The 25,858-nt window shown below is 37.6% G+C and overlaps 1 non-coding gene across 1 annotated transcript; it reads right to left on the bottom strand.

The window, feature by feature from the left end:
* Positions 1–1,380: 1,380 nt before the first annotated feature.
* Trnaa-ggc (transfer RNA alanine (anticodon GGC)) lies at positions 1,381–1,452 on the bottom strand. The gene has a single exon. It is a non-coding gene; the product is annotated as a tRNA-Ala (tRNA).
* Between the last annotated feature and the right edge of the window lie 24,406 nt (positions 1,453–25,858).

Below are 25,858 nucleotides of genomic sequence, written 5' to 3'. Positions count from 1 at the left end.
TTGACAATATCTAGTACAAAATTGACTCGATCATTACTGCGTCCTTAATATGCGAGGCTGGTTTTTTTATAAACCTATGTAGTATGTCATGTATATATGCAGAGATGTTATATAAAGGGCTGCCAACAGATGAAACAATGACTTTTAAAGGAGATCCTGGTTTATGGATCTTAGGTAGACCATAGCAGCGAGGAAGATTACCGTTAGTGCACCTTAGATGTTTGTTAGACGTTACACATTGATAATAAAACAAATGTCGTATATAAAATATGTTGTAAGGATTGTGATGCTTTTTACATAGGCCAAATTAAAAGACATTTACGCACACGGCTTAATGAACATTTTAAAAATATTAAGTTGCATCCTTCATGCCAATCAGTAAACATAGATCAGAAATTAGTAAACATAGATCAGAATACGGACACGAATTTGAATGGGACAACCCACATATATTACACAACGAAAAATTTGTAAAAAAGCGAGAAATAGCCGAAATGTTTTTCATCAAAAAATTCAACAACAACAGAATAAACCTACAAAGAGACACAGAAAAATAATATTTACGGCAAAATAATAAAGGCCGTTTAAAATTGTTTTTTAAAAAACGGCAATTCAGTTTCAAGATTTGTTTTAACAAGACGGGTTTCTTGTTGGTTCGTCTTATTAGTATTTTTAACCGCGTAATATCTAACTATTTTCCATGTGCAAAACACATTGTTATACATCTTTGCCTCACCTATATGTACGTATTAATTTGTTTGTCTTCGATCGATTTGATCGCGTTTATCTTCTGTGCTTATTTGATATTATTATTATTTGTTATTGATTATATAGTGACACTTGAAAAAGACCACAACCAAATGGTCGAAATGTCATACTACTAAATAAAGAATTTACTGGCTAGTTGGGTCGTTTTAATTATACTATCTACTATTATTGGAATACTAGAAATTTTGATCTACTAATTTAAAAATAATATAATAATATATAATAAAAAATATATAATAGTAAGAAATAAAATTATTAATAAAAATATTAAAAATTTTATTATTAATGTGTTATGTATGCGAATATGCATATGCACATAATAAACATAAACTGTCTACTCCAATTAAATGTTGCAAAAATATTGCTTTTTCTTTCTAATATTTAATATATTAATCCCATGATAAGATATACTTGACAATGAGAGCCCATGCGCGGATGTTGATGCGTAAAGAAACTGCGTAAAGAAATTGCATAAAGAAATTAATTCTTTTCACGAAAGAATTTTTAATTAGTGCACAGAGCACATATTTAGATTCTTATTTTTGAGAATTCTAAAAATCCCTCTATACCCCCCCAAAAGAGATGTAGACGAGAAAAAATATCGGGGCGAAGTCGCTGAATCGGGAATTGAACCCGAGTCTTTCGCTTGCCGGGCGACTGCTCTTACCACTGAGCTATTCAGCCCCACACCGATACTTATCTCGTCTATTTGTTTATAAACCTCTTGATAGATAAACTGAAGAACGCGATTTTTCAGCCCTGCGTGAATTTTAATAATTTGAAAATATATACGGCTCCAATATTTACAAACATGATAAGATATACTCGGCAATGAGAGCCCATGCGTGGATGTTGATGCGTAAAGAAACTGCGTAAAGAAATTGCGTAAAGAAATTAATTCTTTTCACGAAAGAATTTTTAATTAGTGCACAGAGCATATATTTAGATTCTCATTTTTGAGAATTCTAAAAACCCCTCTATACCCCCCTAAAGAGATGTAGACGAGAAAAAATATGTGCTCTGTGCACTAATTAAAAATTCTTTCGTGAAAAGAATTAATTTCTTTACGCAATTTCTTTACGCATCAACATCCGCGCATGGGCTCTCATTGCCGAGTATATCTTATCATGTTTGTAAATATTGGAGCCGTATATATTTTCAAATTATTAATCCCATGTCTCTACAATTAACGGATTTTCAAGTTCAGTCTCAATTTAAAAAATATTTTTTTTCTTTTAAGAAAAAATATCAATAAAAGTTGTTTTTCATTTTTATTATACAAAATTATTTTGTCTAAAAATATTTTTTAATTTTTAGATGCTTATTTAAAAAATACAGGTTTTATTAATTATAATAAATCATTTTTTATCTTTAAATAAACATTTTTTACATTAAAATTTTTAATAAATAATTTTAAAAAATATCATTTTTGCTATATGCAATTAATAACTTATTTAATATAATAAAACATTTTTTAAAAATGAAATATATATTTATTTAAGTTAAAAAAATTAAAATTAACAAAATGTATTTATTTGATTGAAAAAAATTTTATTTTTAGTGTATCAACCCTATTGCGCACACATAAAAAATGAAGAAACAAACGCATGTTTGCACACATAATATTATTGCCAACAGATCGATTGCCTACCAACCCTATTGCCCACACATGAAAAATGAAGAAATAAACGCACTTTTGCACACATAATATTATTGCCAACAGATCGATTGCCTACCAACCCTATTGCCCACGCATGAAAAATGAAGAAACAAACGCACGTTTGCACACATAATATTATTGTTAACAGATCAATTGCCTACAAGTCTTACTGCGCACAAATAAAAAATTAAAAGACGGACGTACATTTGCACACGTGACAGTTTTGCGCACAAACTACATTGCACACATAATATTATTGCCAACAGTTAGATTGCCTACCAGCTCTATTGTACACAAATTAAAAATTAAAAAACGAATGTACGTTATCACTCATTGAACAGTTTTTGAGAGAAAAGCAGTATAAGGATATAATTTTTTAGAAAATGCTAATGACATTAAATAAATCATGATTTTAAAAAAATAATAAAATTAGGGGTGTAAAGTAGCTTTCCTTTGATAAACGGCATGTAAAACACTGCAAACATATCTACAAATAAATAAAATACTGAAACGTACATACGCATATGCACTTTGTTGGGCGATTCGATTTTCATTATATACAGAGTGTCCCCGAATTGGCGGATCAACTCTCGTGGGTAGATAAAGTGTGTTGCACTGAAGAGAAAAATCTTACATCATTTTGCTAAATTCGCAATAATTAATAAGATAAATTAATAAAGATCGGCCAATATGTGCCAGGATAAGCGCGCGGTGCGAAGAAGCCTCCTACTTGTTACTTGATACTAAGCGCGCGGCGAGACAGTAGGCGGAGCGCTCTACAAAGGACGTACAAACTGGTACAAAGAACGTACAAAGGGCGTACTGAAAGAGACACGTACAGTGCGCTCTGCGTTTATGTCTTACCGCGCGCCTAGTATCAAGTAACAACTGGGAAGTTTCTTCATGCCGCGCGCTTATACTGGCACAGATTGGACGATCTTTATTAATTTATATTTTATTAATTATTGCGAATTTAGCAAAATAATATAAGATTTTTTTCTTCAGTTTAACACGCTCTATCTACCCACGAGAGTTGATCCGCCAATTCAGGGACACCCTGTATATACAGGGTGTATGAAAAGTATGGGACCGGTCAAATACCTCGAAAACGAAACGTCTCTGAGAAAAATGTTTCAGACAAAAGTTGTATGGTGTTTAGGGTGGCATAAGATGGTGCCATTAGTTTGACCTTGAAGAGTCACATGAAGGTCACGTGAAGGTTATATTGAATTTCTTAAATGGAACACCCTATATATTTTTGAATATTCTTATAGCTTATCTCGAGAGCTCTCCAAAACACTATGATAAAATGTTTTTTCATTAAACATTTTTCGAGTTATAAGACTTCAAAGTTGCAATATTTTGACATAAAATACAAGATATCTTGTAAAATATTCATTTTTCAATTATCTTACCCTAATACTTTTATGCACAGAATAATGAGACAAATCAATTGGCGTAATTAAAATATATAATTATCTTTAAGAAAAAATCTGAATTTGCAACTAGCAGTTACACATTTTTACTTTAACATAATTATGTGTTTTAATTACGCCAATTGATTTGTCTCATTATTCTGTGCATAAAAGTATTAGGGTAAAATAATCGAGAAATAAATATTTTACAAGATATCTTGTATTTTATGTCAAAATATTGCAACTTTGAAGCTTTCTAACTCGAAAAGTGTTTAATAAAAAAACATTTTATCATAGTGTTTTGGAAAGCTTTCGAGATAAGCTACAAGAATATGCAAAAATATATAGTGTTGCATTTAAAAAATTCAAAATGATCTTTATGTAACTCTTCAAGGTCAAACTAATGACATTATCTTATGCCCCCCTAGAAACCATACAACTTTTGTTTGAAACAATTTTCTCAGAGACGTTTCATTTTCAAAATATTTAACCGGTCTTATATTTTTCATACACCCTGTAGACAGATTGCAAGGCAACGCAAGACAACTATACTTTTTGTTGGTGTGCAACCCGCGTGACACTCGCCGTTGGAACGCCTAGAGTGTACGGTCCATGGGTCTAGCCGCGAAAAACGCGTGCTCATTCGCTGAATATTTTTTATTAATATTTTAATAATTATTGCTAAAATCGCAAAATGATAGAGGACTTTTCTGTTCAATTTACCACGTTCTATCTGTTCACAAATGTTGGCTCGTTAGTTACCGGACACTTTATATACAGGGTGTCCCAGAGCTACCAAATCACCTGTTAATGGTGAATTCTTGCAATCATTTGGAGACGAAAATCCTAATACCAAATGTCGAGGATACAATAGTTTTCAAACGGCAAGAGTTTAAAGTTGACCAATTAGCATGACAAAACTTCGCGCGCTTAGGCATGTCGCATATTAAAAGTGCCTCCGGATTAAATTTAATTATCGACATTGAAATATTGATAAATTATGTATTTAATTTATTATTAAGTTATTTAGTAATTTATTGTTATTAAAATAATTTTATAAATTTATCTCCTTCATATGCTGTTAGTAAATTTCGGTATTAGAATATCTTCGCATTGACAGAAAATCCTCGTAATTCCGCGCAACATCGACATTGAATTTAATTGGATGGTTTAATTTGTTTAATATTAAAAAACATGAGACACACTGAAATGTAACTGAAATTTTATTGCAATACGAGCATAAACATTTGTTTTTTTTATTTTGCGTTATAATAGATGTTCAAAGTGACCACCATTGCACTGAACGCACAATTGCGCGCGTCGTAATAAATTAGTCTGTACATTGCGCACCATCTCCGAGGTCACATTCGCGAATGCCTCGACGATCCGGTCATGTAATTCTATCTTACTATCAACACGCTCCTAACACACATTTCTTAAGCGGAGTTCCGTCTTGTTGACAATACATACTGTATCTCCGTCCTAAGGATACATTTTTTAATAATTCTAAGAGTAAATTATAAAAAAAATTGCAATTGTAATTGTATTTGATAATTGTAATTGCAAAAATTGTGTGCGATTCAACTATAATTACTCGTCCGCAAATATGATAATTAAAAAAAAGCAAAATAATTAAAATAAAAAGCGGATACATATGTATATGTATAGCAATTGTTTTCATTTTCAATTGTTTCCTCCTTGTTGTCTTCAGAATTTCTTCTTATGACACGAGTAAGAAATAACGCATTTTTATTTCAAAGTGTAGTGCGTAGATTATTTTTGTTGAAAATATGAATTATACAGCTGCTGAATACTGTGATGATTTACGGAGAGTGCGAGCAAAATGCTCGACGTGCCGCAAATACAATCGTTTCCCTGAACGTCGACGAATTGTTTACGATATAATTCTACGATTATTGCATCGTGCGCGAGAAACGGGCAATTTGATCTCGAATAGACGAAACGTTGTTATGGAACGTCGCGTTCGTACGGTTCACAACGAGGAAATGATTATACAAATGATAAATGACATTCCGAGCGTGAGTATACGTGATGTGAGCAGAGAGCTTGGTGTTTCAAAAAGCACGGTTCACCGTGTGCTACGTTGTGAAAAATATCACGCGTATCATTATACAAGAGTGCAGCATTTGATGCCAGGCAATTACGAGGCAAAACGGCAATTCTGCAGGTGGTTATTAGATCAAGAAACGAATTAACCCGGATTTACGAGCAGCATTATGTTTACGGACGAGTCCTGTTTTACACGTGAAGGAATATTTAATACGTAAAATGTTCATCTATAGTCAGATGAAAATCCGTATCCTTTTTTTTATTGTAGGAAAAATGCATTACGCATCTCCTAGGGATCGGGAACTTACCAGGGATATGTGGTACTCTCCCTATTTAACGGGCATACCCACTAAAAACCCTACGAATGTCTTAGATTAGCGATTAATGAGGACGGCGGGTCTCGCCAACGGCATTATCCCGCGATCCTTCCCTCGCCCAAGCCCAAGCTCCCTAGAAGAGGGAGGGGCTTCTCTCTCGTGGTGCGCCATTGAGAAGAATCTCAATGACATACCATTGCCGGGGTTGCGGGTCACCAACGCAACGCCGTCCCGTCACTGGGGTCTAGGTGCAATGGGGAGTGAGTGTTCCTGCACTCACCCCCTCTTGACCCCAAAGAGGGCGGGAGATGTTATTCCCGCCCCTAATTGGCCACCGGTTCTGACGGCCCGGTTGGAGCGAGGGGGGCCTGGGGCTCCTTCTGTTCACAGCTCCATGGTCGGATGGTTGGGGGGGGGAGGAAAAGGCGAATACTAAGGGCAGGCAAAGCCTTTGCCCCTTCACCCTGGCCCTCCAATACGTGTCATCCGGCACCTTCTCTGGCTCGCTTCGGTCCTCCCCCTGGGGGACCTCCGTGAGCCTTAACAGGGGACTCATCCCCTATATTTCTAATCACACCCTCGGGCGCGGAGCAGAAACTCTCCTCCCCGAGGGTGTGATTATTGTCCCCTCCAATGTCCCCACATAGGGGACATTTGGGATGCAATCTGCACCCCTGCATCTTGTGTCTAGAAGATCCACACCTATAACATAGATGTCTCCGACACGAGGGGGATGCAGTCCGGCGTGGCGAAAGATTATTGAGTGTCAGCCGAATCTCACTCCTGATGAGTGCACCGATCCTCTCCCAATCCAAAACTGGGAACCTCCCCCGATGTGGGCAGTGACGAGGGGGTCGGCATGTCGACCTCTATTTCCAAGGCCTCCAGGTTAGCCTCCACCATCTCGATCTCCGTGACCGTTGGAGGAGAATACTCCCCCTCCGACCGGTCCCAACAATTCCGCGACCTCAGCAGGAGAGGTCTGTGACATGGCGTCACACGTTCCTCCCCCAATCTGAGTCGTCACCTCATAGGTCTTGGTAGAGGTCTGCGCCCATGCCTCTCGTGTAGGGGAGCAACAAATTTTTGTTGCTCACGAAGAAAGCCACTCCCGCAGAGGGCTGGATCTTCTCATCAGCCCCTCTGCCTTCAGTGGCAACCCTCTCCAGGGCCTCTTCAAGGGTGCTACTATAAGTCCTTAGTGTAGCCGCCGCAGCCCAGAGTTGCCTAAGCCTCCTGTGGCACTTCTCCAGGTCCTCTCGGCACTCATGCATCGTCCTACCTGCCTCGGCCACTGTATCTCTCGCCTTGTCGAGAGTCGGAAGACACTCTTCCCTCGCGACTCCCCTTGCCTCAGCCAAGGCTTCTGCACAGAGTCAAAAGACTCTTTGGCAGTGGTCGCCATCTTCCCCAGGGACCCCGCCCCTAAATCCCTGGGTAGCCCTTCGCAGGATGACGATCCGGAAGGGGCAGGGACAATACCTCCTCCGTGCCGGTGCTTGGTACCCAAACCCGAGCCTTTCTTCTTTTTGGTTTGTCACTTCCATCGTTCTTCAAGTTGACGCACTCTTGGCACCTCTTCGGATCCCCCGGGGGGCTTGAGTTGTAAGACTCAACGACCACACCGGAATCATCTACGGGGTGAGCCCCCCCTCCACCACAGCAAGGTGGTACGTCATCGGAGGGGAAAATCCATATCCTTATCACATAAGAAGTTATCAGCGTCGATTCAGCATAAACCTGTGGGCTGGTGCATTGGACGACGCTGTAATAAGTTGAATCGCACATGATTTTTGCAATTATACTCATTCGTTCTTTTTCATTTTTTCATTCTTTTTTTCTTTAGATTGGTCCATTTGAGATGTCCGCGCGAATAACGGGTCGTGTCTACGCCAACTTTTTACGAGATGACCTCTCAGAATTATTAGAAAATGTACCTTTAGGACGGAGATGTATTATGTATTATCAACAAGACGGAGCTTCGCCTCATAGGTGTCTAGAAGTGCGTTGCCTGTTGAACAAGCGTTATCTGAATAGATGAATAGGCCGGGGCGCTTCGGTAAATTGGCCGGCGAAGTCTCCTGACTTGACTTCACTAGATTTTTTCCTATGGGGTAGTGTAAAAGAATATGTGTGTCGGGAGCGTATTGATAGTGAGATGGAATTGCGTGACCGGATTGTCGAAGCATTCGCGAATGTGACCTCGGAGATGGTGCGCAATGTACAGACTAATTTATTACGACGCACGCGATTGTGCGTTCAGTGCAATGGTGGTCACTTTGAACATCTATTATAACGCAAAATAAAAAAAACAAATGTTTATGTTCGTATTGCAATAAAATTTTAGTTACATTTCAGTGTGTCTCATGTTTTTTAATATTAAACAAATTAAACCATCCAATTAAATTCAATGTCGATGTTGCACACGGAATTACGAGGATTTTCTGTCAATGCGAAGATATTCTAATACCAAAATTTACTAACAGCATATGAAGGAGATAAATTTATAAAATTATTTTAATAACAATAAATTACTAAATAACTTAATAATAAATTAAATACATAATTTATCAATATTTCAATATCGATAATTAAATTTAATCCGGGGGCACTTTTAATATGCGACATGCCTAAGCGCGCGAAGTTTTGTCATGCTAATTGGTCAACTTTAAACTCTTGCCGTTTGAAAACTATTGTACCCTCGACATTTTGGTATTAGGATTTTCGTCTCCAAATAATTGCAGGAATCCACCATTAACAGGTGATTTGGTATCTCTGGGACACCCTGTATATAAGGTGTCCGGTAACTAATGAGTGAACATTCGTGAACAGATAGAGCGCGGTAAACTGAACAGAAAAGTTCTCTATCATTTTGCGATTTTCGCAATAATTATTAAAATATTAATAAAAAATGTTCAGCGAAACGGTAAATGAGCACGCGTTTTTCGCGGCTAGATCCATGGACCGTACACTCTAGGCGTTTCAACGGCGAGAAAGTTGCAAACCCACGTGGTCAATGGCGACGTGGTCAATCGCAATGTGGTCAATTGCAACGTGGTCAATCGCAACGTGGTCAAATGACTCCCACTCAAAAATATCGACCAATTCGTGTATTTGCACGTAGCAAGAAAAGCCAGCTCTTTGTCACGCGGTTGCTAGTCGCATGCATAGTAACAGTGTAACAATAGGCTGTCTCGTCTTGCTGTGCTCCTAGCGACTACATAACAGCGAACTGCCTCTTTTTTGCGGTGCTCCTAGCGACCGCTTGAAAGCGAGCTGTCTTTTCGCAAAGCGCTAATATATTGGCGCAAATTGGTCAATATTTTTTAATTAATTTCTCAATAATTATTCCGAAAATCGCAAAACGATAAAGAACTTTTTTGATCCGCTCTACTTGTACACGAGAGATTTTTCACGAATTACCGGACGCCCTGTATATATACAGGATTAATGTATATATACAGGATATTGCATTAAACATATATGAGCATACGATGAGATACAGAAATACAAGCCAAATCGAAAAGTTTGTACTATTTTTTAATCTGAGCTTTCCGTTTGTTTTTATAAAGTGTTAAAGTTAACTAATCAGCGTCTGATTATAGCAAATATGCCGACTCGTCCGATCTTTTACACTTTCCGCTATAGTCAGGCCGCTGATTAGTTAACTTTAACATTTTATAAAAATGGACAGAAAGCTCAGATCAAAAAAATGGTACAGGATTTTTCGATTTGAATTGTTCTCTTGTATCTCATGATATGCTTCATATAGAGGTTTAGAACAATTCACCCTTTATATGTATACAGAGTTTCCGGTAATGACCGCCTCACCTCTCTAGGGCAGATAGAGCAAGTCAAACTAAACAAAAAAGTCCTGTACCATTTTGCGATTTGCGCAATAATTATTAAAGTATTAATTAAAAACGCTCAGTGTATGAGCGCGCGCCGTATATAGTACTCAGCATACGCTGAGCGTTTTTAATTAATATTTTAATAATTATTGCGCAAATTGCAAAATGGTAGAGGACTTTTATGTTCAGTTTGACCTGCTTTATCAGTCCTAGAGAGGTGAGACGATTATTACTGGACACCCTGTATATACATTTTTTTTTGTCTGTCACAAGGGCCGAGAGGCCCGATCGAGGAGGGTTTCGCGGGACTTGCGTCCTCCACTTAGAGAGAGAGTGCCCTTGTGAATCTTATATTTTTCTCTTGTTCGCGTTGTTTACGTGAGTTTGGCGGCAACAACATCTTCTTATTCGGAAGCTACGAGGATCCGGGAGGCTGATTCCGACGGCGAGTGGAGTCAAAGAGAATGCGGAGAGATCACGTCCGTTAAGAAGTGTGCAATTTTAATTGATAATCGATAAAGTTGACGAAAACATCGGCTGCCGTTAAAAGACTTGTATTCGCAGGTCGCATCCGGAGCGAAAGACCGGAAGGAAACGGTCGAGGGGATGGCCACTTCCCGGTGTAATGGACGTCGGAGCCCCGACTAAGGAGCTGCAAGTTCGGACTCAAACCATGGGGTCCGGGGAAGCCAAGAGCACCGGACCGAGACGAATAAAAAGCTGCCGAAAAGCCGCCCTGGGAAGCTACCTCGCAAAAATCTATTGATCGATAATCAATCACTAAGATCGAATCGGCCACGATTGGCCCTAAGGGCCGCGATAGCGCCACAGGTAGCCTAATCACGCACGACTTCGCCGGCGTGTCTCCCGCAAGCCTCACGCTCGTCACTGTTCGGCGAGCTACTGAGGACAACAGGCCCTACAATTATATGATCCCGAGCGAGATCGGACGATGAGAAAAGAATTTTAAGGCCGCCAAACCGGTAACTCACACGATTCGGACGAGCTTTGCCCTTTCGCAATTACTGTACCTTTAGTTATCGCGATTAACGGAGAAATAACACCCTGCCGTCGCGTAATTGTTGCCGTACCGTTTCGTTTATAATTTCGCGAGGGTTTCGTCCGAGTCGCAAAGGGGCCTCAAGTCTCTCTCTCTCTCTATAGCCGCCAATAGTCAAATTTTGTTGTCGCGTTAATTATCGTATTAGTTGTTGCGAATTAGTTATAGTCCGTGTATTGTATCCATCGGAAAGCGAGTTCGTATACTGCGTGCCGCGTGCGACTTCGATATCCCGTGCCGCCTATCGACTCGCGATCCGGGAGTAATTTATGTAACATTAATCCACAGGATTGTTGAAATTCATGTAAAGATGGTGTCGAATAATTGTGTTTTACGTAGAAAAAGATTTCTGTATAATCTGTACAGCGAAGAGTAATTTCGTTGTAGCGATCAAGGTCGAAGGTCGATGCGTGCCGACCGCGTGTGTTTACGTGCATTCCATTGAATATTTTTCTTGCACCTTGAATAGCGCGACTGGCGGGCATTCCGTGGTCGAGAATTACGGTATTTTCTCGATATATTTAATCGTGCTATCGCCGCGACTTTAACAAGCCGCGAACGACTTCCGACATTACCAAGAATATCTGAAATCAAGTGTAATTTGATATCCCATGCTCGGCCGCGGCGCCGCGCCCTTCACGTGCTCAGCGAGTGTGGCCATTACGCCTAGCTGCCGCAAATAATATTAAATCTCTCTTGTGAATTCAATCTCAATTTCTACATCTCATGTCAAATATATCTTTTACTCTTATCTAAACTCGTATCTTTAACCGAAGTAATTCTACGCCTAGCACTATCGATTCTCGATCTCGTATCGCTCTTCACGAACCACCCCCTTTACCTATTGAAATTTTATGAGAATGTTTTTGATTAATATTTATCGCATTAAAAATAATAAAATTATAATAAAATATAAAATGTTTGATTAATTTTACTAAATTGCATAGTAAAATTAATCAAACATTTTATATTTTATTATAATTTTATTATTTTTAATGTGATAAATATTAATCAGAGAAATTCTCATAAAATTCTTTCCAGACTACGGCGACGCCGACGCCAATGCGACGCGACACGACGACAACAATCACGCGGCGTTGCCGAACGTGATTGACGCGAGATCCGCGAGACGCTGTCTTGCGATTAATCGAAGCATTTGCATTGCATGTGAATGCGCTAATTTAGAAAATATTGCCGAACGTGATTGACGTGATTGTCCCACGTTTACCATGATTCTCAGGGTAAATTCTAAGAGAAAATTCTCTCATCTGTGTGCGTGAGTATATTCGTTAAAGTCGGTATAATTTCTAATAAAAAAAAAATTCGTTTATTATTCGGTGCGTCACGATGTGTCAACGTCCCGTTGCGAGTTTACTCCAGTCGTATACAATTATCCATCAGAAGACATCAAACATTTCTACAAGGTAAGAATAAGTGAGTGTGAGAAAGAGAGAGAGAGAGAGAGAGAGAGAGAGAGAGAGAGAGAGAGAGAGAGAGAGAGAGAGAGAGAGAGAGAGAGAGAGAGAGAGAGAGAGAGAGGAAGAAAGAGAGTGTGTGTGTGTGTGTGTGTGTGTACATACATACGCACACATCGCGTATACATAACAGCTGATCACAGCGAGCGCCTCGCGTAATCGCCGCGTCGGATAATGAATTGCGTCGTTCCTGTCTGCCCCTTGTACGTGCCGTAATTCGCTATCTATTTTCTTTTATAATTTGAAAACTAAGCTTCGGATAAAATTTTGCCAAAGGAAAAATCGTCTCAAAATTCATTCAGGAATATGACATTTCAAGGACAAACGGTTGTTTTGAATCACCCTGTATATAAAAGTACTTTGGTTTCTTTTAAAAGTTTTTTTAATTAAACTGAACAGAATACTTTAGCTGAAAATGTTATTAATGTAATGCCGGCTTGATAGAAACTTGGATAGAAAACAAATTAAAACAAGACAAACGCTCCTTAATTTTAAAACACGTTCGTAATAATTGACGGTTGGAACATAAAGGTAACAATGTTATTACAGTAAAAAAAATGGGCAGAAAAGTAATAACAATATTTTGTAATTAATATTGAGTACATGTGGCGAAGAAAATCAAGACTTGAGTGACATCTTGATACTAATTTACAGTGCGCACTTAAATATTAATTACAAAATATAGTTATTACTTTTGTTGTGCCGCGGGACGGCACTGGGTTCGGGATCCGCGTAGGATGGCAGGACTCAGGGCGCAGGATAGCGTCGGGGTTACTAACGTAGTCTGGTGTACCTGTTTTATGAAAATATAGTATATTTTACCCAAGTCTCGGTGGTACAATGCTTGCTTATTTCCTATGGTAGCGATAGCAGTTCCTTCCTGGCGTTGTCGGCAGCGTTGACTGGGACTAGCCCTTACCGTCTGTCGACCTAGCCCCTCACCTTGTAAAAATAAAAAAACAAATACTGCAAATTTACAAACTATTTATGAGCTTTCATATCCCGCAAATTAAAAATTTTGAGCTCGTCACACTAGGCAGGAATTTAATAATTTTGGTGGGGAGACTGAGTCGACGTCGACTTAAAAATAAAAATATTCAATCGTTCTTTGCGGCAGAATTAGGAGCTATTTATGAGCTTTTAAAATAATATAATTTCGATTTTAGAGCTCACCGTTTTAACCCCAAAACAACCCTTTCATGATTTAACTCAAGAGAGAACTATACTTAAAATAAAAAAATTTAACACTTTTGCGGGTAAATATTGTTTATTGATTTATGAGCTCTCAAAATACGTGTATTTTGATTATTGAGCCGCAACCTCTTTATAGAAAACCACCCCTTGCTTCCCCGGCACAAGAGAGGACTATACTTAAAATGAAAGAAATTAAATATTTTGTATTAACTGTTTTATAATTAAATATTTTATATTATAATGCTTCTTATAGGTTATAGGTTCGCAAAATAATAATTTTTTTTTTATTTTAAATTTACAGTTCTCTCTTATGTGAAGGAGATGCGTGGTGATTATTTTTGTAAAAAGGTTGTAACTTAATAATCAAAATCGCTCGTATTTTTGGAGCTGATAAATCGATAAACAATATTTAGTCGTAAAATAAATTCTTTTATTTTAAGTATAGTTTCTTTTGTGCTGGAAAGATTTGGGAGTAGTTTCATTGTAAAGGAGTCGTAGCTCAATAATCAAAATACATGTATTTTGCAAACTCATAAATCAATAAACATTTTTTTTAATAAATCAAAGTATATCAAGAATTTGTGTATATCTTGCAAATTATAAGTTTAAAATAAAGTTAAATTAATTGTACAATTTTATTTAGCATATTTTGATAAATTTTTGTTTATATTCTTTTGTAAATTTTATTTTTTTATTTATTAAATAATGAAATGTAAAAGCAGATATTTAAGCTTCAATATTATATATTTATGCATACTTATATACATAATTATGTACATACTTACACACACACACACATACGTTACAAAACAATACTTAATACACGTACAAAATACACGTATTTTGAGAACTCATAAATCAATAAACAATATTTATCCGCAAAAGTGTTAAATTTTTTCATTTTAAGTATAGTTTTCTCTTGAGTTAAATGATGAAAGGGTTGTTTTGGGGTTAAAACGGTGAGCTCAAAAATCGAAATTATATTATTTTAAAAGCTCATAAATAGTTCCTAATTCTGCCGCAAAGAACGATTGAATATTTTTATTTTTAAGAGGCGGGGGGGCTGAGTCGACGTCGACTCAGCCTCCTCACCAAAATTATTAAATTCCTGCCTAGTGCGACGAGCTCAAAATTTTTAATTTGCGAGATATGAAAGCTCATAAATAGCTCATAAATTTGCAGTATTTGTTTTTTTATTTTTACAAGGTGAGGGGGCTAGGTCGACAGACGTAATTTTCGCAACCTTATACGATAAGAAGCGTTACGTGATACACTACCGCAACCTGCAGCAATGCTCCCGTCACAGTCTTCGTGTTGCAAAAATTCATCGTATATTACAATTCACTCAATCTCCGTGGCTCCGTACTTATATAGAACTTAACACAAAATTTAGAACACTGGTGAAAAATGAATTTGAAAAAAATTTGTACAAACTAATGAATAATGCCGTGTTTGGCAAAACGATGGAAAATGTGCGCAATCGCGTAGATGTTAAACTTTTAACAAAATGGGACGGAAGGTATGGCACAGAGGCATTAATTGCAAAACCAAATTTTCATAGCAGGAGCGTTTTTTCGGAAAATCTAATCACTGTGGAATTACGTAAACTCGAGGTGAAATTCTACAAACCAATTTACGTGGGTATGTGTATTTTCGATATATCCAACACATGTTTGTACGAATTTCACCACGATTATATGGTACCAATGTATCGGGAGAGATGCAAAGTCATGTACACTGACACAGATAGTCTTATATATCACATTGAGTGCGACGATGTGTACGAGAATATGAAACGCGATATCAGCAGATTTGATACGAGCGACTATGCGACAGACAATGCGTACGGTATACCGCTCGTGAATAAAATGATACCGGGTCTAATGAAGGATGAAAATAACGGTATCATGATGACTGAATTTGTTGAGCTTAGAGCAAAAATGTATGTGTTGCGCGGTGTTGGATGATAAGAAGGATACGAAAAAGGTAAAAGGTGTCAAGAGTAACGTTGTCGCGAGAACGATAACGTTTGACGATTACACGCGGTGTTTGAACGAAGAGATTGAAATGACGCGTAGTCAATCATGTACAAGATCAAAATTGCACGAGGTATACACCATTCGCGAAACAAAAATTGCTCTAAGTCCGTACGACGACAAGCGGTATATCGTACCTACAACTACTGATACGTTACCGTGGAGACATTATAAAATACCATTGTAAATAATTGTATTTATATATTGTAAATAATTGTATTTATTTATTTATTGTAAATATAAATTATATATATATATTCATTCATGTAAATTTATGTATATTTTTATTATGTTTATAATAAATTATTTTTATGTATCCAAGAGTTGTGCGATTTATCAAGTCCCAGCCATTTCACAAAAACTTTATCTCCTTTTTTACGTATCACCTTTTCCACGAGATACACGTCGGGGTTAGCAACGCGTTGTAGTTCGTATTCGTAGAATTCTCCGGCTATTGGATTTCCGCGCGAATCTTTTAATATATATGTCGCGGGATCAGTATTTTGATAATTTTAAACACTTCGGCCGATTTGGTGTGTAACCTTTATCAAAAATAGTCTTGAATTTACTCACACGTATCGAATCACCTACTTTGAATCTCGCTGAAGCAGCAATTTTTACATTGTTGTATACTGTATTTAAAAGTCTATCAGCGAATGTAGGAGTGACATCGATAGGTCTCATATTGATAGTGCGATGTTTTCGCGCGTTATATTCTGCAACGAGTTGGAATAAAGCGTCGATCCACTTTTAATTACCATTTAGCGTAAACAATTTCCACATATTGTTCTTTAAAGTGCGGTTGAATCGTTCCACGATCGAGGCTTTCATGATGGAATACGTTGAATAATGATTAATGTTATGTTTCTTCACGAGTTTTTGCACATTTGCATTATAAAATTCCTTTTCTCTGTCTGTTTGAAAATTTTTCTGACATCTTCCACCATCTCGAATTAGTTTCACAATCGTTTCAGACATTTTGTTTCCGCTTTTACTTTTGAGCGGTATGGCCCACGCATACTTGCTCAGCACATCGATAACAGTGAGTACGTATTGAAACCTTTGTTGACTCGTGCATAAGGACGCATCTCAACCACGTCTGCCTGCCACAGATCATCGTATCCGCGTACTATGACGCGTCTACGCGGAAAATTTCTTCTCGCCGGAGCATGCAATTCTTCCACGAGCTGTCGCTTTTCAGAATTTTTCTTTTCTTGCATGTTTGATCGTGGCATATTTCATAATAATGTAAAAGTTCATGTATAAATCTTTATGTATCTTTTCCTGAGTCGGATGTAGTTTGCACACGTGTCTGAAGCATTTTCTGCATTTCATGCATCATTATCTGAAGCGTTTGCACGTGCTTTTCGAGCGCAATAATTGTTTCATCAATTTCTTTCTGTCTATTCTTCAAAAGTTCAACACTCATTTCAAGATACCGTTTGTTAGCAGCATCATTATCTTCCGGTTGCGCTACATGTCGTATCTTGCGCAACCTTGCGTCAAAGCCGGCGCTAGTCAGACACAGAGCGTTATCTCGCACATACGTTCTTAGTAATCCGTTCCATTCATAGTATGCATTATTCGACATACCGAGCGATACTCCAAATTTATTAATTGAAATTTCAATAGGAAATGTTTTGACAGAATGACTAGTATCGTCAACATGTTGTTTAATTTATAATAAGACCCGCCTCGCGAAGTTCGATAATTGACATGATTTCATTGCCATGAGCATTGTTACCTGCTCGACGCGAAGCTTCCAGCAGCCGCAAACGATCTACCAATTCGTTGGGATCGTTCCAATGCACGTATTCAATTTTATTCTCACTCAGTGTCATAGTGCGTGGTAGGTTTATACCTTTTCCAATTTTTCTTTTGATAGGAAATAATGAAGCGATTATATATTTATATTTGTATTTTTTGTTCCCTAATATTGGATTACGCACATTACTATCACGTCTATGCGTGTTTGTCGCAAGTAATATACTTTTATATTTATGCATATCGTTCTCTGTATATACAGCATCGTCGGGAATTCTCTTGAAAATTAATTCGTAGAGACCCGGCGTCCCCGCATATTTCACTCCATTGATGATTATATTATCATTCTTATCCACTTCAAAATGTTTATCACCGAGCATTATTCCTTCGTCGGAAAATTTAACACCGTATACGTAATCCATCTCGTTATTTACATCTTGGCCCAAAATTGCTCCGATATATCTTTGTCCGAGCGGACCAAGATGTTCTTGCAACATATTCTGACCCTCGGATGTTTGTAATTGACGCTGAACCGACGTCACAACCGCTTCGGGTGTGATCTCAAAAATTTCTTCGATGGAAGGAGATGAGATTATTTGAGCTTGTTGTACAGTTTTTATCGGAGTCGATTGTTTCATTCGTTTTGATTGATTTGATGTAGAAGTTATCATTGAATCGTTTGATCGTTTCTGTCCCCCATTTGATATTTTTTCATAAGTCAGTGAAATGTTTGATCGTTTCTGCTTTATGCTCTCTTGTTCTTCTCTGGGTATACCAAACGACTCCACTTTCGATGCATCAGATTCTACATCGATTGTATTCTCAACAATTTGTTTTAGAGGTCCAGTGATTGGCTTAAAATGTCTCTCCAAAGTGACGTCTTCCTTAATTTTACCAGTTTATAAAGCGTGATATTTTGCGAATTGATTCGCTCGTTTTTGCAATCTCTCTCACAATCTTTTCACGTTCATCATCAGCATCATTGTTGTTTATCATGATGGATATTTTGTAGACGTTGTTAGACTGATGTGTCGACAGCGATTAACCTCTCTACGGTATCGCAAATTTATTAAATCCTTTTCTATATCGTCCATTGGTCAGCGAGCTGTCTTTATCAATAACTACGAATCCATGCTTGTGCTGCCAGCATTTCTGGCATAATGCGTGAAAATCGTTGTATGACATGTCAGTATTTACATGATCGTTGTACACATGTTTCAGGTTTGTACTATCCTGTTGAAATAAAATCAACAGATTCGCATTGTCGCGTATAAGATGCTTGGGTATCTTGGCATACGTTTGACAAAGATAGAAACAGTCGACGCTCGAGTATCGACCCATTGCAAAGTACTCTCTTATCGTATCTTGTTTATCACACGCCACGTCAAAAATAAAAATGGAATTCGGAAGCGCCTCGCTTGGAGCAACGACTTCACTATTATTAGAGAATGTGAAATAACCAATTTCGTCTATCGGTGTCAATAAATTTTCCAAATATTGATATTTTTTGTTGAAGCGATTTTGAGTATACGTACAGGTTCTCAAAGCAAACACCGTACAGACTTTCAATTAGACTTATCAATACATTAGTCTTACCACAATTTGAAGGACCGCAAATAATACCGCGTATAGTAATTGGTAACATGTTTCCATGCTTGCGTATTTCTTTTTCAAGCATTAGTCTATTATTAAAGTTTATAACTTTGATTATCGTCGCTTGCCGCACAAACCGCATTTTGAGAATGAGGCATGGGAGGACCTATTTATTGATGTGCATCGAATCGAAACCATTTAGTATTGAAAATGTTTTTTCATCTGTCGGACAACTGTCATATTCTCGAGCTTACCTCTGAACAGTTGCAATATATACCAAAGATTATTTTATTGAGACAATTTAGCCGCTACGTGGAACGACTGTGGGACAAACTTCCCGAACATAAAGACTGATTCTGAAGTACAACGGTATCGTAGATGTTTGCGACATTATAATTTACCGTGGCAGCAAACACATATCGATGGTCCAGCACCATTTATTAAAGATTGCTACGAATGTCAGCGAGAACTATAAGAGGTAGCGGTCTATTGAATCGTGCGATAAACGCGCTTCCTATCGAATTACATATTTCTGGATATCAGTTTTGCGGACCGGGAACTCGTTTAAAAGAACGATTGGCTAGAGGCGATCGAGGTATCAATCCATTGGACGCTGCGTGTCGCGACCACGATATAGCTTACTCGCGAAGCAACGATCTCGGCGAATGACACGTTGTGGATCGTATACTAGCTGTGAAGGCGCAGGAACGTATTACCGCGAAGGATTCGACTCTTGGTGAAAGAGCGGCTGCTACGGCTGTTTGGACGGCCATGAAGGCAAAAACGAAATTTGGTTTGGGAATGAAGATGAAAAAATCACCGAAAAAGAAAAAGATGTTGAAAAAACGAATACTTCCAGTAGCGAAGCGTGGTGGTATTTTACCGATTTTACCATCGTTGGGAGTAGTCGGTTCTTTGGCTGGTGGAGCAGTGGGAATCGCAAAGGCTGTAAACGATAGCAAGGCCACGCAACGCCAATTCGAAGAAATGCAACGTCACAATCGTGCTATTGAAGGTCGTGGACTTTATTTCGCTCCATACAAGCGTGGACAGGGGTTCTCAACGACTGCTAAGAAAAAAAAACGTTAAAAAAACGTTAAAAATGCCTGCGGGTGTAACAACTGACGTACAATTGGAACAACTTGCAAGACGTATGCGCATACCTTTCTTTAGAGGCGTTTTCATGCGCAATAATTTACCGATAAGCGGCGTGCGACGAAACGAGAGCTGCATTGTCAATTTGGACGACGTTGAGGATTCTGGTTACTCATTGGGTAGCATACGCAAAGAGGGGAGATAATGTTGTGTATTTTGACAGTTTTGGAAATCTTCGACCGCCCGAGGAATTGGTGCAATATTTTGGACAGAATGTAACAAAAATTGAATACAATCATGCGTCTTATCAAAATTATAATCAGAGTATTTGCGGACAATTGTGTCTACAATTTCTTCATACGATTAAATTTAAAGCCTAACACTCTACTGTCGTGAATCAGTATTCGACATGTCACTGACACTTACGTTGACTGGTAAGAGTAGTGTTCTTGCCGTAAGCTACTTTGCAGCCATAGATTTGAACGATGATGATTACGAATTTGGTTTAACGGATTTTGAAACTTATCATACGATATCGAACGTGAATTCCTCGAATAATAAATTTTACTTTGACAACGACGACAATTACGATTCCCGAAGGATCGTACGAATTGCATGGTATAAATGAATATCTAACGCATGCAATTTTACAATACGATTCCCACAACATTGTTAATAACAATGATGAGAAATATTCAATAGTGATTCACGCTAATCATAATACGTTGAAAAGTGAAATTAAATGCATATACAGAATAAATTTTAATAAGCCCAACAATATAGGATCGTTATTGGGATTCTCGAATCATGTATTGCAGCCTCGGAAATGGTACGAATCAGATGTGCCGATAAATATTATTAACGTAAACATTATTCGTATAAAATGCATGTGACCGCTGGTGCATATAGCAATAGTAAGCGTGTACACACGATACATGAATTTTCTCCGAGCGTACCACCGGGATATAAGATATCAGAAACCCCCGCGCAAATCATTTATCTACCAATCGTCGTGCGAAGCATTACTAATTTAACGATACGTGTTGTGGATCAGGAGGGTCGATTGCTCGATTTTCGAGGAGAGGAAATTACCGTACGATTGCACGTACGACGACGTCAAAAATAGTATGCTCGTGTTGAATGAAACGGAGCACGCGAGAGACAATATCTTTTCGAGGGACAATACTTTTGCGAGAAGGCGAGCGGTGGTGATAATAATCAAGTGTCTGGTTACGCTAAAAAGAAGCTCAGCGCGTTGAATTTTTAAAGTCTTTAGGATTTGTCGTACGAAATAATTGAAAGAATGATTGACATTTTGAACATTGGAAGCGAACCGATCTTTGACGACCGTATAGTAAAGATTGAAACTCATACGTACAATCCATACGCAAATACAACACTTGGGATATAGCGATGAGATACGGATACAGCATCAGGATTTGTACACGTTACCGTGCGAAAGCTTCCTTTACGTCGAAGAAAAATTGACGATAAGAAAGAAGGATGAACTAATAATATTGGGAAATAATTGCGTTGCATTCATGTTTGATGAACTTCGATATGAACTCAACAGTGTGGAAATTGATCGCAACAGAAACGTTGGAATAACTTGCACGATTAAAAACTACATTTCCCTTACACACGAGAGAAGTAAAATCTTGCACAATGCTACGTGGAGTATAGTTGAAAATAATGGTGGCAAAGGTTACTTCAATTTTTGCGTGCCGCTCAACATGTTGCTTGGATTTTGCGAGGATTATAAGCGCGTTGTGATTAACGCTCGTCATGAATTGATTCTAATACGTTCACGCAACGACAACAATTGTCTATTTGGAGCTCAGGCTGCTGAAGCTGAGATTGAATTACACAAAATACAATGGCGTATGCCTCACGTAATATTGAACGAAATTAGTAAACTATCCTTGCTACGAGCGTTGGAGAGCGATAGATACTTGAACATGAGTTTTCGCTCGTGGGATCTATACGAATTTCCTTTGCTACACAGTACGACCAAGCATTCGTGGACTGTGAAAACTGCCACTCAGCTGGAGAAACCGCGATACGTAATCTTTGCACTATAGACTGATAGAAAAAATGTCGCGTCGAAAGATATTACCAAATTCGACGACTGCAAATTGACAAACGTTAAACTCTATTTAAACTCTGATTTTTATCCGTATGATGATTTAAATTTGGATTTTGATAAAAAGAGATACGCTATCCTATTCGACATATATGCGTGTTTTCGTAAATCTTATTACGGATGCAATAATGATAATGTATTATTTACCATGGCAAAATTTCTAGAGTGCGGTCCTCTCACGGTCATTGACTGCTCGTGACAAAACGAGTCTGTCAAAAATGCTACTGTGGACGTAAGAATAGAATTTGAATGTAAGCTAGACGTACCCGCAAATACTACCGCATATTGCCTCATCTTGCACGATCGCATTGTCGAATATAACCTGTTGACAAATGTTGTCCGCAAAATTATGAATCAGGAATAATCCCCTTCAATGTAACATTATAACGTTATAAAACTAGCGATACTCGATGATCGACATTAGTCGTCCGTCTTAGTTCTCGCCAATATCATTTCATTATGGTTGTGCCAACGTTTGTGGATCTGCAAGGATTTATCGTTAGAGGAAAGTTTATCGTGAAAGAAATTGCGATTCTGACAAAGGGTGTACTCTACTCTCTCATTATATTTTTACGAGTCTTACACCATTCCGTTTGCTCACGAGATCTGAGAGATCTCAAGTTGCATGGTTGATTGAAAAACATCACAATCTGCAATAGGAAGATGAAAACATTCTGTACTACAGGGCCAAACGTTTAATCACTGACGCCTTGACGTTGAAAAATGCATCTTCTCGAGTGTATGTCAAAGGACATGAAAAACGAGAATGGTTGGCAAATTTACTGGAAGACGATGAGAATCGGTCTTATTATCGAGACATTGGATAACGACTATGATGACGTTCCTGCTTTAGATAAATTAGATGCTACTCTGCGTTGCGATAGACATGTATGAAATTGTGCTTTACAAAATGTATTTAAATTATTCAATTGGTGTTCGAATCATCATCATAAAGGTTCAATCAATCCATATTTATAATAAACTATTGTTACAATACATGTTTGTTATTATTATTATCTTTTTTATCCTCTCCTTGTAGCATGTATTATATTACAGTACGTGATGCATTTTTCTATTAGTCTGCATTTCAGCAGACAATGAACGTGGAATATTTGACATCTTTAAACGTAAAAAAAATATCAAAATTTATGTTGTTCATGGTTCGATTGATGTTGTTCATAGTTCGATTGATGTTGATCAACGTTCGTTTGATGTTGATCGACGTTCGTTTGATGTTGATCGACGTTCATTTGATGTTGATCGACGTTCGTTTGATGTTGATCGACGTTCGTTTGATGTTGATCGACGTTTGTTTGATGTACGATAGTGGTTCGATATTGGTTCGATAGATGTTCGTTTGATGTTGATCGACGTTCGTTTGATGTACAATAGTGGTTCGATAGTGATTCGATAGTCGTTCGTTTGATGTTGATCGACGTTCGTTTGATGTACGATAGATGTTCATCGCGGTTCGATAGATGTTTGTTTGATGTTGATCGACGTTCGTTTGATGTACGATAGTGGTTCGATAGTAGTTCGATAGACGTTCGTTTGATGTACGATAGATGTTCGTTTGATGTTGATCGACGTTCGTTTGATGTACGATAGTGGTTCGATAGTGGTTCGATAGACGTTCGTTTGATGTACGATAGTGGGTCGATAGATGTTTATCGCGGTTCGATAGATGTTCGTTTGATGTACGATAATAGTTCGATAGATGTTCATCACGGTTCGATAAGTGTTTGTTGATGTATGATAGTGGTTGGATCAATCTGTAGCAAATATTATATCTCTTAGCCATGTATACATCTGTGTGGTGAATATTACATTTCATGGTGCAGCTGCATCTGGTATTATATTTCAAGTCATAATATTAAGATATTTATTTGATGTATAATAAGGTTTAAACATGTTTAGATCGATGTTGATCAATGTTTAGATCCATGTTGATCAATATTTCAATAGATGTCTGATGCTTATTTGATTGTGTCGCTATTTAATTATAATTATCTGTATGAATGCTGTGTGGAGCAACAGTCCGCGTCAGCTTTTAATTCTTTATCAGCTATAAAGAGTAAGCATTTGTTGCTAACGCTTATGTCATGCACATTCCCTACCCATTTTTTCACCGAGACGTTACCTAGCTCTCGCTGGAGTTAGCATAAAGTGTCAGACAGTGATCCAGTGAAGTGAAGTTTATTTTGTGAAGATTTTAAAATGTCACAAATTATGGCATTTCTTGACGCAATGTTCGAGACGGGGTACCGTCGCCTTTAGCTTTCCGAAGGGGTTGGCAGGCGAAGCCATCGCCGTGCACTTCACTGGGTTAAGAATTTGGCCCGCGACCTATTCCGAGCGTTGTTGGATGTACTGTTCGAGGATGTAAGTAGTTTTTCATTATGTTATACGCTTTTTTTATAATATATTTATATTTATAATATATTTATATTTATGCGCTTTTATCTTTTATAGTGTTACCAATATCGATACTACCACATCCCACTTGGTGATGTAATTTTTATTATGATTATTATACGCTTTTTTATTTATAATATATTTATATGTTTTTTCTTTTACAGGAATATCTATATTACCATAACCTCATACCAGAGTATATCAACATCGCGCACATGAAAGAGGTACGTCGGTGGCGGACCTTCAACCGCGAATATGCGGAATATGAGGATTTGTGGGGCGATGGCCCTCGTGCTCGCCTCTTAGACGGGTTTTTCCCTTACCTGTACGTCGACATTTTCTGTCTCCGCAGATTATTTGGAGAGAAGCCCCTCGTACTGTAAGTATGCTCAAATTTTAAATATATTTTTTTTTAAGGTACTAATAAAAATGTTCATTTTTCTATTACAGAAGCAGCCGTCGCGAGTTCCCCCTCCACCCTCTCCGACTAATTTTTAGTTTTTATTAAATTTTATATTTTTATAATTTTATATTTTATATTGTAGATTTTAGATTTTTTATATTTTATATCTTTTATATTATATTTTATATCTTTTTTATTATATTTTATATCTTTTTTATATCTTTTTATATTTTATATCTTTTCAATTTTTAAAAACACACACATACACACACACTTTATATGTACACACATACACATTTTTATGATTAAAAAATTATGTTAGATATAAAATACGTGTATTGTGTTTTGCGCCTTCTTTGTCAATCCCATCCTTCTTCCTCCTCCTCTTAGGATTAATTAGATAATATTTAATATTTATAATTAGATGCAATTAGATAATATTTAACATATATATATAATAATATAAAAAAAGCTTAATCTGCGTTCTCGCGTACGCCTTAGCTTCCGTCTTATCGCGCTCCCGCTATCCCTTCCCCTCATCCTCCTTCTTTCTCTCTCACACTATCATTCTATTGTGCTTTCCTCCTTTTTTCACCACA

Source organism: Anoplolepis gracilipes, chromosome 16 (genome assembly GCF_047496725.1).
Source record: "Anoplolepis gracilipes chromosome 16, ASM4749672v1, whole genome shotgun sequence".
Classification (NCBI taxonomy): domain Eukaryota; kingdom Metazoa; phylum Arthropoda; class Insecta; order Hymenoptera; family Formicidae; genus Anoplolepis; species Anoplolepis gracilipes.
The sequence above is the reverse complement of the archived record's forward strand: the minus strand, read 5'-3'. Positions and strand labels throughout refer to the sequence as shown.